This window comes from Bos grunniens, chromosome 7 (genome assembly GCF_055505025.1).
Source record: "Bos grunniens cultivar Pamir isolate PY7600 chromosome 7, Bosgru_T2T1.0, whole genome shotgun sequence".
In the NCBI taxonomy this organism is placed as follows: domain Eukaryota; kingdom Metazoa; phylum Chordata; class Mammalia; order Artiodactyla; family Bovidae; genus Bos; species Bos grunniens.
This window is the reverse complement of record NC_141171.1, coordinates 23,170,187-23,189,153: the sequence shown is the minus strand read 5'-3', so window position 1 is coordinate 23,189,153 and position 18,967 is coordinate 23,170,187. Positions and strand designations below refer to the sequence as shown.

The 18,967-nt window shown below is 39.0% G+C and overlaps 1 protein-coding gene across 7 annotated transcripts in view; it reads left to right on the top strand.

The window, feature by feature from the left end:
- LOC147368921 (uncharacterized) overlaps positions 1 to 18,967 on the top strand; it is a 67,762-nt gene that overhangs the window by 33,022 nt on the left and 15,773 nt on the right. The window lies entirely within an intron of this gene.

Sequence of the window (18,967 nt, the reverse complement as noted above, 5' to 3'; positions counted from 1 at the left end):
GGATGGAGAAGCCTGGTAGGCTGCAGTCCATGGGGTCGCGCAGAGTTGGACACGACTGAAGCGACTTAGCAGCAGCAGCAGCAGAACTGGGCCACATTCACTGTTCCTTCACATTCACTAGTCTTCACGGTAGATTCATTTATTATGTGACACAGTACACTGTCTTACTGTTTAAGCAGTTTTGCTCTTAGATTTTCTGTGACTTGCTGTGGAAATCATCCCAGTTCATTGACTCCCCTCTTTCTTTTTACCCACTGGCATTTATACTTCATTATGTTCTGAACTGTCTAGTAATGTTTGTGTGTATTGCCTTCGTAGCACATTATAAGCTTTGTGATGTCAAGGACTGTGTTTATGTCCCTGATGTGTGTGACACATTTATGTCTTCTTAAAAAAGTCATCATTGTACATTTAACTGAGCTAAATTATTTGAACAGTAGAGAATTTGGAACATCAGTTCATAGATTTAAATCATTATGTTCTTTTTATGCACGTTTCTTTAACCACACTGCTTTTCTCTAGTGAAGTTTGGCTTCTGATTTAAGATGACTTGTGTGTAACACATTTTCAGGTAGTTAGTTCTACTCAATTTGCTGTTTGTTTTTATTCAATTTTGCCATGAAAATCAGCTCCTCTCTTGTATGTTTGAAAATTGGCTTTTAATCCCATAGGTTTTGCTATCTTCTCTGTCAGTATAGATGGAATCGTTTACCTTCTGTTTTCTCTGCTAATTATAGGAATGAGAAATAGTAAGAACGTCATAAATGAGGAATAATTTGCGTTTGGCTTTGCAATGCACATTGACAAAAAGACTTCCTGACGTGTGCATCTCTGTTCTGTTCTTAGGACCTGGTTTTGTGTACAGAGATTGAGGAAGGAGGGTTGATGATGATCTAGTGTCTTTGAGGAGCCTTGAGTCACAGGATGGAGTATTTAGCTGATTCTATTTTAAATTTATTATATTTTAAAATTTTCTGGCTGCTTCTGGTGGCAGGCAGGATGTCAGTTCCCCAACCAGGGAACAAATGTGTGCCTCCTGCAGTTGAAGTGGAGTTTTAACCACTGGACCCAGGGAAGCCCCAAGATGATTCTATTTTAAAACTTGTTAAAACCACCTTTCCTCCTCCTCTAACTCAAGATATCCATGTAGTTGTTTTCTTTAGATTCTGCTATTATAATCTTGAAAAAGTGAAATAAGAAACTTGTTTTCTTCCTGAAAATCTAGTTTTGTTTTCAGCTTTGTTAAGGAATATCATAAACCTTTGTTGTAATCTGCTAATACATTCTGAATCCTTCAAAATGATTTATATTCAGGGAAGAATTTACTTTTTTATTGTTGTTCTGTGATTAAATGGGGGATAATAACTTTTTAAGAAGATAGGGAAAGTTGAATAATGTGCTTGAACCATTATTTTTAATTCAATAATGTCATTATTCAGCAGAATAAGTTCAGATCACCAAGGTACTTTATTTCATGTAGGAATGAAACGTGTTCTAACCTCTGGCAGTCATGGCAGACATATGATCTAAATCAATCAGAATGATCTTCGGCATTTGCTAGAAATACTGGGATAAAGATACTTTTTTTCCTGCTGAATTTCAGCCCGGCAACTATCTTCCAACCATAAAAGGAAAGTCAGTTGAGTAAGAAGCCAACAGGGAAGGAGGAGATAGAGCAGAAACACACCCTGATCACCTTTGTTGAGATGCTGAAGCAGTTCTTCCCTAAAGATGGTATAAGTGAAGTTGCTCAGTCATGTCTGGCTCTTTGTGACCCCGTGGACTGTAGCCTACGAGGCTCCTCAGTCCATGGAATTTTCCAGGCAAGAGTACTGGAGAGGGTGGCCATTTCCCTTTCCAGATGGTATTCCTAGACTTCATTCAGTTACATGAGCCAATAAGTCCCAAAGCGTCATAGCATCAGTTCAGTTCAGTTCAGTTTGGACTCTTTGTGACCCTGTTGACTGCAACATGCCAGGCTTCCCTGACCATCATCAACTCCTGGTGCTTGCTCAAACTCATGTCCATGGAGTCGGTGATGCCATCCAACCATCTCATCCTCTGTTGTCCCCTGCTTCTTCTGCCTTCAGTCTTTCCCAGCATCAGGGTCTTTTCCAGTGAGTCAGTTCTTCGCATCAGGTAGCCAAAGTATTGGAACATATACAACAACGCATATACATCTTTATTATAACCTTTTCTATATCATATAATGATAACTCAAAGGACTTGCTAAGACTTGAATTGTGAATTGGGCAAGTCTCTGATACAGGTGTGCAAGGTGGCAGATAGTGCAGTCCTTTTTTTGATTTTTTTCAGGTGTTAAGTACAAGAGTTAAGGTGGTAAACAAATACGTAATCTGTACCATTGCTGGTGGAGCTTAATGTGACAGAAAGAGGCTGACAGTATCGGAACAACCCTCCTGATGAGTAGGTTCCTAACTGTGGTTTGGTCCTAGAGGAAAAGGAGTAGCCATCATCCATACTGATTTAGCTCTTTGGGGGAGACGCCTGCTGAACCCTTGACTCCTCTGGAACTGTAAAACAGTTGTGCAGAACCAGGGTTTTGGTTGACTTTTTTAAAAGGTAGTATGTTGTTATTGGTTTTTTTCGTAAGAAGACATGAGAATCTTACAGGACAATCCTTTATTCCAAATCTTGGGGCCAGATATAGTTTGAAATTTTGTGCTTTTTTAGATTTCAGAAAGGTTCGTGTATGTTTAATGTAATACCTCTTTTGTTTATGGAAGGGACACGTAGCTTTCTATTATTGATAATACAAATAATAATGTCTTTCATTAAATGACAGGCTTGGTGTACTTTTCAGCATTACCTTAACTGTTTGATAAATTACATTCATTTTAACACTTGAGAAAATTGAAGGCATTAGGTGACTTCAGCTAGGAAGTAGTAGAGTTGAGATTTCAACTCATATCTGCTTAACTCTGAGGTCTGTGTCCTTAACCACAGCTCTACTGCCTCTTTAGTGTGTTATTACAGCTTAAATTTATGTATTGCTAACATTAGGAAGATTACTACTTTTTGATAAATTTCATCCATTAATTAAATTCACTTAGAATTTCTGAGAGTGCAATCCTTATTTGTAACGAAACATAATTTGCTTTATCCTTTCCAGATTTTATATCTTTCGTGGTTTGCTTACCAGCTGCATTGGCTGGAACTCATAGAACATTGTGATTACAATGAGCATCTTGTCTTGTTCATTAATCTAATGCCTCTGATGTTTCACAAAACATTACATTAATTGGAACGTCTACAGTGTTCACCACTGAGCATGAAGCCAGCCTTTCGGTTTTCTTTATAAATGAAATGTTAAAGAGATCAATTTACTTCCATTTTATTAAGAATTTTTAAAAATTCTGTTTTAACATCTGTAAGGGCCATATTTCAAAGTGTTAATTGTTGCCATGTCATAATTGCTCAAAATTAAAAGTTCAGTTATTTCTATCTACTTACCCTGTGTTTCCATTTTAATCTCTGGTAGTCTTTAAACTTATATCTTTGGTAAATTTATTAGTATGCATTTAAAAATATGTTTACTGTACTTTATAATTTGCTGACTTATATTTACATATTGTTTTTTAAATATGTGAGCCTAGCATATAATAGGAGCTCAACGAATATATGTTGAATAAGTTAATTTTTATGATTATCTCATTAGTGAGGCATCATGATAGCATGTTTTCGTTAGTGATAGGGAAATGTTATGTTAATTTTACCGAGGGAAAAAAATCCAGAAAATACATGTTTAATATTAAATTGTGGTTTTCTGATTTTTTTGTTCATGTGACTGATTTCTCACCCTATAATTTTCATTCTGACTTGATAGCACCTTGCTATAGGGTACTAGCCTACTTGAAACTGTCAGGTGGTTTTAGGAATTACACACACGCACACACACACGAGGAATAATTTGCTCACCAAATGTGAAAGAATGAAGAAATGTGTACATTATAGAAAATGATAAAGCTGCAAAGTTTCAATAGAATATTCATTTAAACAATGCCTCTGAATGGCTCCAAGTTTCTCCTATAACTTGTAAATATCAATCAGGAAGGAGCTTGGGTGATTATGAGGGCATAGATTAATGATATGAGCTCTTCAGTTTTGGCAATGGGAGCCAATATATCCGTCCTTATTTATAGCTAGAAAATATTGTTGAAAGTCTGATTAACTAGTTTAGGGAAATGGAAATTGATACTAAATCTCTAGTTTTTTGGTTAATGGTCCAGGTGTAAGTACCCAGAAATCACTGCCATCCGAGCGGCAGTGCCATGCTGAGGTAAGTAGACGTGGTAGCCCTACTGCTGCACCACTTAGCAACTAACGTACATATATGTAATAAGCCACACCATGAGAGAAGACTACACATGGCCATCACCAGATGGTCAACACCAAAATCAGATTGATTATATCCTTTGCAGCCAGAGATGGAGAAGCTTTATACAGTCAGCAAAAACAAGACTGGGAGCGGACTGTGGCTCAGATCATGAACTCCTTATTGCCAAATTCAGACTTAAATTGAAGAAAGTGGGGAAAACCATTAGACCATTCAGGTATGACCTAAATCAAATCCCTTATGACTATACAGTGAAAGTGAGAAATAGTTTTAAGGGACTCGATCTGATAGACACAGGACCTGAAGAAGTATGGACAGAGGTTCGTGACATTGTACAGGAGATAGGGAGCAAGACCATCCCCAAGGAAAAGAAATGCAAAAAAGCAAAATGGCTATCTGAGGAGGCCTTACAAATAGCTGAGAAAAGAAGAGAAGGGAAAAGCAAAGGAGAAAAGGAAAGATATACCCATTTGAATGCAGAGTTCCAAAGAATAGCACGGAGAGATAAGAAAGCCTTCTTTAGCAATCAGTGCAAAGAAACAGAGGAAACCAATAGAATGGGAAAGACTAGAGATCTCTTCAAGAAATTAGAGATACCAAGGGAACATTTCATGCAAATATGGGTTCAATAAAGGACAGAAATGCTATAGACCTAACAGAAGCAGAGGATATTAAGAAGAGGTGGCAAGAATACACCGAAGAACTGCACAAAAAAGATCTTCACGACCCAGATAATCACGAAGGTGTGATCACTCATACTCACCTAGAGCTGGACATCCTGGAATGTGAAGTCAGGTGGGCCTTAGGAAGCATCACTACGAACAAAGATAGTGGAGGTGATGGAATTCCAGTTGAGCTATTTCAAATCTTAAAAAGATGATGCTGTGAAAGTGCTGCACTCAATATGTCAGCAAATTTGGAGAACTCAGCAGTGGCCACAGTACTGGAAAAGGTCTGTTTTCATTCCAGTCCCAAAGAAAGGCAATGCCAAAGAATGCTCAAACTAGCGCACAATTGCACTCATCTCATGCGCTAGTAAAGTAATGCTCAAAATTCTCCAAGCCAGGCTTCAGCAATACGTGAACCGTGAACTTCCAGGTGTTTAAGCTAGTTTTAGAAAAGGCAGAGGAACCAGAGATCAAATTGCCAACATCCGCTGGATCATGGAAAAAGGAAGAGAATTCCAGAAAAACATCTATTTCTGCTTTATTGACTATGCCAAAGCCTTTGACTATGTGGATCACAATAAACTGTGGAAAATTCTGAAAGAGATGGAATACCAGACCACCTGATCTGCCTCTTGAGAAACCTATATGCAGGTCAGGAAGCAACAGTTAGACCTGGACATGGAACAACAGACTGGTTCCAAATAGGAAAAGGAGTTCGTCAAGGCTGTATATTGTCACCCTGGTTATTGAACCTATATGCAGAGTACATCATGAGAAACGCTGGGCTGGAAGAAGCACAAGCTGGAATCAAGATTGCCAGGAGAAATATGAGTAACTTCACATATGCAGATGACACCACCCTTATGACAGGAAGTGAAGAAGAACTAAAGAGCCCCTTGATGAAAGTGAGAGGAGAGTGAAAAAGTTGAGCTTTAAAGCTCAACATTCAGAAAACTAAGATCATGGCATCTGGTCCCATCACTTCATGGGAAATAGATGGGGAAACAGTGGCTGACTTTATTTTTCTGGGCTCCAAAATCATTGCAGATCATGATTGTAGCCATGATATTAAAAGATGTTTACTCCTTGGAAGGAAAGTTATGACCAACCTAGATAGCAATTAAAAAGCAGAGACATTACTGTGCGAACAAAGGTCCGTCTAGTCCAGGCTATGGTTTTTCCAGTGGTCATGTATGGATGTGAGAGTTGAACTGTAAAGAAAGCTGAGTGCCGAAGAATTGATGCTTTTGAAGTGTGGTGTTGGAGAAGACTCTTGACAGTCCCTTGGACTGCAAGGAGATCCAGCCAGTCCATCCTAAGGGAGATCAGTCCTGGGTGTTCATTGGAGGGATTGATGCTGAAGCTGAAACTCCAGTACTTTGGCCACCTGATGCAGAGAGCTGACTCATTGGAAAAGACCCTGATGGTGGGAAAGATTGAAGGCGGGAGGAGAAGGGGACGACAGAGGATGAGATGGTTGGATGGCATCACCAACACAATGGACATGGGGTTGGGTGGACTCTGGGAGTTGGTGCTGGACAGGGAGGCCTGGCGTGCTGTGGTTCGTGGGGTTGCAAAGAGTCGGACACTACTGAGCAACTGAACTGACAGCAGCTGGGTTTTATTGTAGCTATTGCCCTATGTCCTTACTGTAAAGGCTGTGATTTCCATGAGGAAATCAAAAAAGCAGCCCTCCTTTGGTTTTGATTAAGGAGTATTTTCTGGCAGCATGAGAAAATACACTCTTCTGTGCTTTATGGATGGAAGACATCCATTTCTTTTTTGAAGAGTAGTCATGCAGGATACCATTTTCATTTATTACTACTATTTGTTAATATTTGTGAATGCTTTTAGTGCACATGTTTGCTAAAAAATGCTTGTAGGGAATGATACTAAATGAAATGTGTTAATCTTAAGGTAGAGATAGACATTTCCTGTCCAAGATCATATTCCCGTGGTTCTCTATTTCTGTAGTTCTCTTTAAAGATGGTTGCCTTAAAAAAATAAAAAGTTGATCTGTAAAACTCACTAAAAAGTTCAGTGCTGTATATATTGTCATTGGGTTTTAATGCCCAATAAGAAAGACTAAGTATTGCTTCTTAAATATTGCAGTGCTTTCACACCTAATTATTTAACATCTTTAGACCTTCTGACTTTTCTCTGATTCCCTCAGATACTTCAAGGAGTTAACAAGGCAGATTTGTCAGTAGAGCAAACAAATCGTTTTAAAATTTGTAATTCTGAAAAGTTTAATAAATTAAACTTGGAAATTTAGCATATCAAATTTTCTTGTCTTTCAAATATCTTAGTAGATAGAGCATAAAGTATAATAATAATGTTTGTATGGATGTATTTAATAGCACATGACTATTAATACTGATTGATTTCTGTACTTTGCCAGAGTTAAGAGATTTGTCCACCAAAATGGAAACAGTTACTGTCTTAGGCCGGTTAAATCAGTTTGATTACAAATCATAACTATGATGCTGATATAAATAAAGCTATTTGGGTCAAAAACTATAGAATAAGAGTAGATTTCTGAAGAAAGAAATGTGAGACTGGCAGAGGCCTAACCAAGACTTAGCTGGCGATTATTAGGATGAGTGCTTTTCTTAGGCTGCAGATCAAGCTTTATAGTCTTACTCAACATTGTAGATTTTAATTTTATTGAACTCAGTATATTTACCTGATACACTGGTGTGTTTTTTTAGTTCTCCACTTCAGGGTAGAAAGATAGTTTTTTTCCCTTTAAAATGCTGGAGTTAGGGGAGCCTTTTAGGATTGGTAATACAGATGTTCCAGTGTGTTGTTTTTTTTTGTTTTTTAATGTATTTATTTTTGGCTGCATCGAGTCTGTGGCATGTGGGCCTATTAGTTCCAGGGATTGAACCCACGTCCCTTGAATTGGAAGGCAGATTCTTAACCACTGGACCACTGGGGAAGTCCCTCTGATGCGTTGTTAGTGGGAGTGTACATACATTTTCTTAGAAGATTTGGAAAATATCTGTCAAAACTTAAAATGCCTCTCCCAAATTAAAATATATAAACAGACCCTTTGATTCTTCAGTTTCACTCCTTGAATTTATCCTAGCGATAAATCCCACTGTCTCATATCCCACATTTGTGAATTTACAAGATAATTTCTTGCAGCATGATTGTAGTTGTAAAAAATTAGGAACAACACAACTTCCCACCTGTTGAAAGTGGGTTACACCTGTAAGATAAAATACAGCCTTTCAAAAGTGAGAGAGGCAGTTTTTTTTTAAGTTTCTGAAACTGCCTGATTTCCAAGATACAGAGTTGAATGACAAAGCAAGGTGACAAATAATGTATTTGGTCTCATGAAAATATTTTTTAAAGGAAAAAATTTATATTCTTGTATATCATTAGAATTTCTGTGAAGGGCTTATAGCAGAAGCTAATATTGGCAGCTGTGTCTTGGGAAGAGAATTTTGTGGCTAGGGATAATGATGAGAAGAAAATTTAGTTTTCATGATTTACTTTTGTTTCCTTTTTTTACACCATGATGATATATTACCTACATACCTGACCAAAACAAGCAAAACTCCAGATTAATATGAGGTACTTAGTTTAAAAAAAAGTTCATTCCATTTTTCATCTTTACTAACTCATGAAAATCTGTAAGGGTGAGACCTCCAATTACTTTAAAAATGTTTTTTATTGTGGTAAAAAACATGTAACATAGAATTTACCATCTTAGTTTTAAGTGTGTAGTTGAGTAGTGCCAAGTATAGTCACATTGTTGAGAAACACATCTCTGTAACTGTTTCATCTTGCAAAGCTGAAACTCTGTAACCATTAAACAACGCCCTTTTTCCTCCTCTTGCCAGCCCATGGTAACTACCATTCTGCTCCGTTTTCTGTGAATTTGACTATTTTAGCTTGGGCCTGGGTTCAGTCCCTGGTCAGAGAGCTAAGATCCTACAAGCCATGCACGCAGTATGGCCGAAAAGAAAACAAAACAACTCTGACTATTTTACACGTCATGTAAGTGGAATCATATGGCATCTGTCTTTTTATGACTGGTTTATTTCACCTAGTGTAATATCCTCAAGCCTCGTCCATCCATGTGATAGGATTTCCTCCTTTTTAAGACTCCACTGTATGTATGTATCATGATAATACTTTGTGTATATATCGCATTTTGTTTATCTGTTCATTGGCTCAAAGACATTGGCCTTGATGCTGCCGCTTGTCTTACGTGAGTCGCGCTGCTAACAACATGGGTGTACAGATACTCTTCCCGATCCTGCCCTCAGTTCTTCTGAGTACATGGCCGGATGTGGGAGTGCTGCGTCATACAATAGAGTTATTTCTACATTTTTGAGGAATCTCCATATTGTTTACCATAGGAGCTGCACTACTTTCAGTTTAGTCCAGTCACTCAGTCGTGTCCGACTCTCTGCGACCCCATGAATCGCAGCACGCCAGGCCTCCCTGTCCATCACCAACTCCCGGAGTTCACTAGACTCATGTCCATCGAGTCAGTGATGCCATCCAGCCATCTCATCCTCTGTCGTCCGCTTCTCCTCTTGCCCCCAATCCCTCCCAGCATCAGAGTCTTTTCCAATGAGCCAACTCTTCACATGAGGTGACCAAAGTACTGGAGTTTCAGCTTCAGCATCATTCCTTCCAAAGAAATCCCAGGGCTGATCTCCTTCAGAATGGACTGGTTGGGTCTCCTTGCAGTCCCATTTTACTAACAAACAGTGCACAAGGGTTCCTTCCAGTTTTTTCGCATCCTCAACGCTGATACTGTTTAATTTTTTTGATAGTAGCCATGAAAATGGACATGAATTGATCTCAGGCAGTATTTTTAACAAGTTTAAAATCATTATATAATGTACTTCTTCTGGTACATTTACTTAATTTCAGTTCAGTCATCAAATATGCAACATGTGGTCACTTTTTAGAACTTTTTTTCTTTTCTTCCAGTGTGATTTATTGCTGTAACTTCAGGTCTGTGTTGTATAATGAGATCCTCAAAGGTCTCTGCTTCCCTCTCTCTGTCTTCCCTATTTTTTTCTTCTGTTTAACCAGGAATGAAACACCCAGGGAACAGACTAGCTATATTAATTAACCCCAATGAATTTTGCTAACTTTACTTCTTTTCTCTAATACAGTTAAAATTTGAAGGTTCTGCATGTTATAAGAATCCCAATGGTGTATCAGTATTAAAAATGTTACATTTTAATTTTAAAAGAAACCTCAATTTTACTTTGCAACAGACTATCTAACCACTTTAATACTTTTCACTGAAACTAGTTTTACCTTCATGATCTTGACAGTCTTGTGTTAACTTTTCTCATAAGATGAATTTAGTCATAAATTGTCTTTTAAAAGTACAGTTAAGCAGTGTTTAAGCAGGGGATTTTATCCAGAGCACAAAAGTACATGAGATTCTATTCTAGTAAGAAAAGGAAAAATAGTGTAAATTGTTCTTCAGGTTTTTTCTTCTTTTACAAGAAAATTTTAGAGGCATGAGTAGTTCTACAACAAAATTAAGAGCTAATAAGATATTTTACAATTTGAGTAAATTACTTGCAGTTTTTTTCTTAATTTGAAGTTTCTGAAATTATCATCACATAAGTGTGTATTGTCTTGCAAATGTTTGTCCTTTAGAATTATTTAGTAGTAGTGTTTAGAAGTGTTATTACTCACATTGTGTGGGTATCCAGCTATATAATGACATCATACTCACTGGAAGTCACTTTGAAATAATTATTATACATCATATGTATTTGAAGTCATTTGAAAGTATTTTTTGCTAGACATTAAGTTCTTTATTATGCAGTTCTACTCCTTTATGAGTTATTTGAGTTATTTAAAACAGCTGCTGCATTTGTTACATTTGGTGTGTGAGTTGATGGAGAAGGCTGCTAAGTAGTGGAATGGCTTGGAAAGGGTGGGGGTGTAATCCTCGCTGTGAGTTTTGAGAAAAGATAATGAAATCCTTTATGTCCCTTTCCATAGACTTGCATTTCAAAGACTTACATTTTAATAAGAATTGGTTGTGCAGCTGCAACCCTGGCAACAAGGCCTGGGAGAGAAGAATTGGGGCAGCCTTCCAGAAATCCAAGGCAGGCAGTAGTCTCGTGTGGAGCCGAGCTAATGAAAATGATAAAACTATAAAGCACTTAGTAGAAATAAGACCAAGTACTTTCTTTGGCAGGATAGATGTTGAAATTTTCCATACAGTATTTTATTAGTTATAAAGTCCAAAAGCTGCCATAAGCTACTCCTGTGCAATAAAAAGTAGCTATATTATACTCTCCTTTAGTATAAAGATACCATAAATACTTCCAGAAGCTAATGTTTCTGTAAATTCTATCTGAAATATAATTGTTATTGGCTCTTTCTTGATGAAGTCTAGACATTATCAAAACACAAGCTACCAAACTTATCAGATTTTTAAAAGCAAACTTTTAAGTTTTAATAATTAGAAAATTAAATGCTCATAGTAGTTTTAATGTAAACTTCTCATGTTGTTTGGATTTTTTAGATCCCGCTCAAATAGTAAAATTTGTTAAACATGCCCTCTTTTCAACACTATGACGATGGCTATAAATATATCCTTAAACCATGAATTATTGCCTGGTTGTTAGGTAATTTAGGTTGTATCTGGGAGTTTCCCTCTTACTGTAGTAAGTATTGCAATGAAACATTTTTTTGGCATATAGGGTTGTTTTTTTTCCTGAATTACTCGAGATTACTTCTGGATTTCCAAAAGTGATATTTCTGCATTACATGTAAACTTTTAAAAGTACTATCAACTCACACAGTATTCTTAATATTCCTGATGGCTCAGACGGTAAAAAATCCTCCTGCATTGCAGGAGATCTGGGTTTGATCCTTGGATTGGGAAGAACCCCTGGAGAAGGGCATGACAGCCCACTCCAGTGTTCTTGTCTGGGAACACTGGGACAGAGGAGCCTGGCGGGCTACAGTCCGTGGGGTCTCAGAGTCAGGCATGACTGAGCAACTAAACATTTGCACTTTCACACTCAATATTTGTAGGAATGAGCTTTTTTCTTACATGTTTGGCTCTTGACATGCTTAAATCTTCACTTCTGTCTTTAATTCTGGGAAATTTATTCTCATTGTTTCTTAACATGTTTGTTGTTTTTTTGAAACATTTTGTTTTTTCCCTTCCTTCTGAAACTCCTATTATCTTGATGTCTTCTTTTCATACTCAGTATTTCCCTTTGATTTTTTTTTCTAAGATTATCTTTAAAAAAAATAAATACTTATTTTAACTTGGCTACTCCGGTTCCTAGTTATGGCACTCAGGATCTTCTATCGTGGCATGCAGAATCTTTAGTTGTGGCTCTAGGGATCTACTTTCTCAACCAGGGATCAAAGCTGGGCCCCCTGTATCGGACATGTGGAGTCTTAGCCACTGGACCATTAGGGAGGTCCCTCCACTTGATTCTTTTCCCTAGATTCTTCTGAGTTCATACTACTCAATATCCCCCCTCGGTCTCTTCATTCCTGGAGCATCTAATCCACTAATTCTGCATTAGTGGTTGGGTTGTTTGGTGTATTATGTGTCTTTTATAACCGTTTTATGGCTTGCTCCAAATACTTATTTTAGCTAGTAAGCTAATAATTCTTTGGGAAGGAATATTATCCACTTAGTCTAATAATATGGATTAGGGAATGGCCAACAGCCAGACCTTCGTTTGTGTTGGTCTGAGTGAGTTTAAGAGAGGAGGGGCTTGATCTCGGGTCAAACAGCCACCTGGCATTGAATTGCTGTTGGGCTTTTCTGTTGGCTACTACTGCGTTAGGCCGCTTCTGATCAGGGTTTGTTTTTTAAACTCTTAGAGGTTTTAAGAGGTGGTTTCCTTGTATCGTAATTCACCGCCATTCTATAGTGTTTTCTGAGAGGAGAAGGACTGAGACGAGTGAATGACCTCAGGGTAGTCCGTTCATACCAGTGTTCATGAACTCTCCCCTCGTAGGCCTTCTGTGCTGTCCTGATTTCATCCTGCTGACAAAGATACGAGCTGTTCTGCTCATTTCTGGTAAGGGGCAATCAAGGGAAAGATAAAGGCAGACTGAAAAAAGCTTTTTAGTTTTTTAAAAACTAAAAAAAACAAAAACAAAAAATCTTGCCTTTTGACTCCTGCCGCCCTTTGCTCCTGACTAGAGGTCTCCAGTGTCTACTCAGCACAATCAATGGAAATTTATCCCCATCAGATTTTGTGCTTTTTGTTATGCAGGTCCTGGAATCCAGACTGACTGCTTTTTTTTTTCCCTCAGGGCTTTATTTTGGAGGATGAGACCGGTAGCACATGATTGTTTATCATCTTGATAGAAATTGGATGGCCTCATCTGAGTTAATAATGATAAATTTTAAAGATTTTTCTTTAAAACATGTGAAAATCTTTAATGGAAAAGTAGAACTTTACTGATACTCCAGTGATGGAGAGTCTGCCTGCCAGTGCAGGGGACATGGGTTCAATCCCTGGTCCAGAAAGATCCCACATGCTGTGGGGCAGGCAGGCCCGCACACCACGACTCCTGAAGCCCATGCACCTAGAGCCCGAGCTCTGCAACAAGAGAAGACGCCACAGTGAGCAGCTTGTACACTGCAGCTAGAGAATACTTGCCACAACTAGAAAAAGCCCACGCCCCATAGTGAAGCCCAGCGCAGCCATAAATCACTAAATAAAGTTGGGGAGGCAAATGTCTCATGGGGGAAAAAAAGAAGGCAAGTATATGCATGAAAAATATAACAAATTATGTGAAAACAAAGTACCTGAAACCTTAGTGGTTTAAAATGACAGCTATTTTATTAAATTTAGAAGATGAGGAATTTGAACAGGTCTTGGTAAGTCTTCTCTTACATGAGGCATCAACAAAGGTCATCGGATAGTCTTAGCTAGCACGTGGTCTGGACTGCAGAACCATTCGCCTGTTGCTCTGGCTGAGGAGGCTGGGAGTCCGGCTCAGCTGGGACTCCTAACCTGCGTGCCTGAAACGCTTGTGGCCTTCCCAGCATGGCAGTCTTAGTGTTGTTGGACTTCTGAGCACAAGGTACCAGGCTTTTTGTGACCTCATCAGTTCAAGATCATGACTTGAGCTTCATTCTTTAGGTGAGAGAAGTCACCTAGGTTGTTTGAATTTAAGGTAGGGAATTTCTTTCTCTCTCATTTGGAGGCCTAATCAAGAATTTGCAGCCATCTTTACTAGATCACATAAAGTTATTAGAATTTTGTGTTGCTGATTGTTGTTTTTAGGAGTATTATCATTAGCGGCTTGGCTCAGGAAATTTTGCCCTTCTCCCATCTCAAGGGGACTCTCTAGAGTAGAGAAAATCACATACTTTTCCAGTTCATTTTTTTTTTCCTTTGCAGTATTATTATTATTTTTTTTAATTTTATTTTATTTTTAAACTTTACAATATTGTATTAGTTTTGCCAAATATCGAAATGAATCCTCCACAGGTATACCCGCGTTCCCCATCCTGAACCCTCCACCCTTCTCCCTCCCCTCCCCTCCCTCTGGGTCGTTCCAGTGCACCAGCCCCAAGCATCCGGTACCGTGCATCGAACCTGGACTGGCGACTCGTTTCATACATGACATTATACATGTTTCAATGCTATTTTCCCAAATCTCCCCACCCTCTCCCTCTCCCACAGAGTCCATAAGACTGATCTATACATTGGTGTCTCTTTTGCTGTCTCGTACACAGGGTTATTGTTTCCATCTTTCTAAATTCCATATATATGCATTAGTATACTGGTTCTTGAATACTCCATTCTCCATCATTTTGACTGGAGACAGTTTTGGTTGTCACAACTGGTAGAGAGGGATGCTACCGGCTTTTTACCAGATAAGGGCTGCTGCTGCTGCTAAGTCGCTTCAGTCATGTCCGACCCTGTGTGACCCCATAGACGGCAGCCCACCAGGCTCCCCTGTCCCTGGGATTCTCCAGGCAAGAACACTGGAGTGGGTTGCCATTTCCTTCTCCAATGCATGAAAGTGAAAAGTGAAAGTGAAGTCACTTAGTCATGTCCGACTCGTAGCGACCTCATGGACTGCAGCCTACCAGGCTCCTCCTTCCATGGGATTTTCTAGGCAAGAGTCCTGGAGTGGGTTGCCATTGCCTTCTCCAGATAAGGGCTAGTGAAAGTGAAAGAAAGTGAAGTCACTCAGTCATGTCCGACTCTTTGCGACCCCATGGACTGCAGCATACTAGGCTCCTCTGTCCATGGGATTTTCCAGGCAGTAGGCCTGGAGTGAATTGCCATTTCCTTCTCCAGGGGATCTTCCTGACCCAGGGGTCAAACCCGCGTCTCCCGCATTGTAGACAGACCCTTTACCGTCTGAGCCAGCAGGACAGTCAGATAAGGGCTAGAGACGTTGCTAAATGCGTTTCAGTGCACAGGACAGTACCCTCCCCCACCAAAAAAGAATTACCTGACCCCCAAAAACAGTAGCGTGGAGGCAGAGGAACTAACCCTTTGTTGCTGTTCAGTTGCTCGGTCGTGTCTAACTTTGTGCCCCATGGCTGCAGCACGCCAGGCTTCCCTGTCCACCATCTCCTGGAGCTTGCTCAAACTCATGTCCATTGAGTTGATGATGTCATGCAACCATCTCATTCTCTGCCCTTCCCTTCTCCTCCTGCCTTCCGTCTTTCCCAGCACCAGGGTCTTTTCTAATGAGTCAGTTCTTCGTATCAGCTTCAGCATCAGTCCTTCCAATGAATATTCAGGATTGATTTCCTTTAGGATTGACTGGTTTGATCTCCTTGCTGCCCAAGGGACTCTCAAGAGCCTTCTCCAACAGAGAGAAGGCATCAGTGACTTGGTGCTCAGCCTTCTTTATGGTCCAACTCTCACATCCATACATGACTACTGGAAAAACCATAGCTTTGACTCCATGGACCTGTGTCAGCAAAGAAACCAACCCTGTCTCACAGTAATCTTGCGATGTTGGTATAATCCTTATGAAAGAAAACTTTACCTCAGAGAGGTGATAGACTAGTGCCACTTAACTAATAAGTGGTAGAGCCTAGTTTTAATTCATTGTTGTTGTTGTTTTTTTTTTGCAAATATTGGGACGCATTACCATGTTAAGTGCTATAAGAGATAATAATTTGGAGTCTGTCTTGATGGAGTTTACAAGAATCTGTATGTCATAAGTGTTATTTAACACAGCATTGAACTGTACCTTAAAAAAGTAAGAGAAAGTGGTCTGCCATTAAGTTACTTAACGTATCTGAGCTGTGGTTTCTTTATTTCCAAAGTAAGGATAATGCTTACCTCTTACGATTATAGAAATTAGATAGTGTTTATTGAAATACACAGTGTAATATCTGACTAGTGCTCATTTTTTCTTTTTCTTTGTTAGGGGTTTACAATTTAGTTGAACCTTTCTTTATAATTTTCTATCACTGATTTTTCTTATCTAAAACAAAAACAGACTGGAAAATCCAAGAATATTGTATTTTTCATGTATGACCTGCTATGATTTAAGTTTATGGACCAGAACTAGTCCGTATTTTTTTTCATTTTTTAAAAAAATTGAAGTATAGTTGGTTAACTTTTTTTTTTTTTTGGCCGTGCCACACTGCTTGTGGGATTTCAGTTTCCCATTAGGGATTAAACCTGGCATGGCAGTGAGATCCCAGAATCGTAACCACTAGGCTACCAGGGAACTCCCTCTCGATTAACAATATTACATTAGTTTCAGGCGTACAAAATAGTGATTCCAAAAAAAAGTAGTGTTTTTATAACTTAAACTCAGTTTAAAGTTACTACAGAATAAAGCTGTATTCCCTGTGCTACACAGTATATCCTTGTTGCTTGTCTGGTCCATGTTGTTGAGTGATATTTTCTGTTTCTGAAACCATTTTCCTCCTCATACCATCATTATGAAAGTTTCTATTATTACATGCTTTCCTTTGAATATCAAAATGAAGATCTTGTTTTAAATGGAATTAGAAAACTCTCCCCATTATTGTTTAGAGTTATTTTATAAGGTGATTCAAAAAGGTTTGAACATTTAAAACATTTATTATTTAGTTACCTTGTTATACTTCGGCAAGTAATCACCTTTGTACTAAGGAACTACCATTGTGTCTGTAATGCTCATTCGGTACCTTGTCTGTAACACAGCACGTGGCTACCTTATGGTCTGATTCCACTCAGGCTTTTTGTTGGTAGCACATGATCTTTGATGGTTGAAATGGCAGCCAGGTTGAATGCCTTTAGTTCCTCAAGTCTGTAAGGAATATTGTAGTCCCAACTCTATAGTTTTCTTTTTACATATCCCCACACTACAAATGTGGTGTAATAGTTGTGAATTCTGATGGCTATTATTTCAAAGGCAATCCAAATTTCGGATCAGAATGGCCAGTCTAGCATGATGATGGGTATTCATTAAAGAGCCTCAGGATTTCGTGAGGCAGGAGAAATTTTCCTGTTGGAAAATGAAGTTGTGGAAACTTACATAGTTGTAGGAAAAAATAGCAGTTTTTTCTCACTTGTGTTTTTCTATACAAAAAAGAATGACTGAAAACCCAATGTGCAGTATGATATGGCACAAAAACAGTAGCTTTTAGGTGAATTCCTTGTATGTTCTGCTGCATTCTACTCTCTTTCATTGCCACATATGCGGGCATTCTGGAGGTTTACTTTTCCCCTTAAATAGAGCTTGGTCTTCTCCTTGAACCTTGAGCAACCCTACAGTTATCCGTATGATTTTTATCTTATCTGACTCCATCAGGGGCTGAAATAGATGGGAATACCAAGAATTCTACGTCAGTACCTTAGTGAATATGCCCCAGCTGTGAACTACTTGAATGCCTAGCTCTCCTTGTCAGAGTCCTGGGACTTAACCGAATAAAACCTAACAGTGAATTAGAAGTAGAAGGCGACCTTGCAGTTTGGTGCTTGCTGCGTATTTATGTTCACCCTGGTTAGTGTGTAATAAAATTTTTAAAACTTTTAGTTCTGTTCTAACCACCCCCTTTTGATCATTACCATGTTCAGAGGGCCTAGTACATAGCAGTTGCTCAATAGTATCTGTCAGATACACTTATGTGGTCAGTTGACCCTTGAACATGGATTTGAACTGCTTGGGTCCACTTATATGGGGATGTTTTCCCCAGTAAATATGTCCTACATGATCCATGGTTGATTGAATCTGTGGATGTGGAACTGTGTATGAAGCACTGAGTCTAAAGTTATACTCGGATTTTCTACTATGGGAAGGATCTCAACTCCCTAACTCTTGCTTTGTTTAAGGGTAAACTGTATTATATCAATAATCCATGTATCCATGTATGGTGAAATCCTGAATTCAGAATGCATGCTGAAGTTTATTTCTGTTATCCAGTTAACAGGTGTTCAGTTCATTCAGTTCAGTTCAGTCGCTCAGTCATGTCCCACTCTTTGCGACCCCATGAATCACAGCACGCCGGGCCTTCCTTTCCATCACCATCTCCCTGAATTCACTCAAACTCATGTCCATCCAGTCGGTGATGCCATCCAGCCATCTCATTCTCTGTTGTCCCCTTCTCCTCCCGCCCTCAATCCCTCCCAGCATCAAAGTCTTTTCCAATGAGTCAGCTCTTGGCATGAGGGGGCCAAAGTACTGGAGTTTCAGCTTTAGCATCATTCCTTCCAAAGAACACCCAGGGCTGGTCTCCTTTAGAATGGACTGGTTGGATCTCCTTGCAGTCCAAGGGACTCTCAGGAGTCTTCTCCAACACCACAGTTCAAAAGCATCAATTATTCAGCACTCAGCTTTCTTCACAGTCCAACTCTCACATCTATACATGACCACTAGAAAAACCATAGCCTAGACTAGACGGATCTTTGCTGGCAAAGTAATGTCTCTGCTTTTCAATACACTATCTAGGTTGGTCATAGCTTTTCTTCCAAGGAGTAAGCGTCTTTTAATTTCA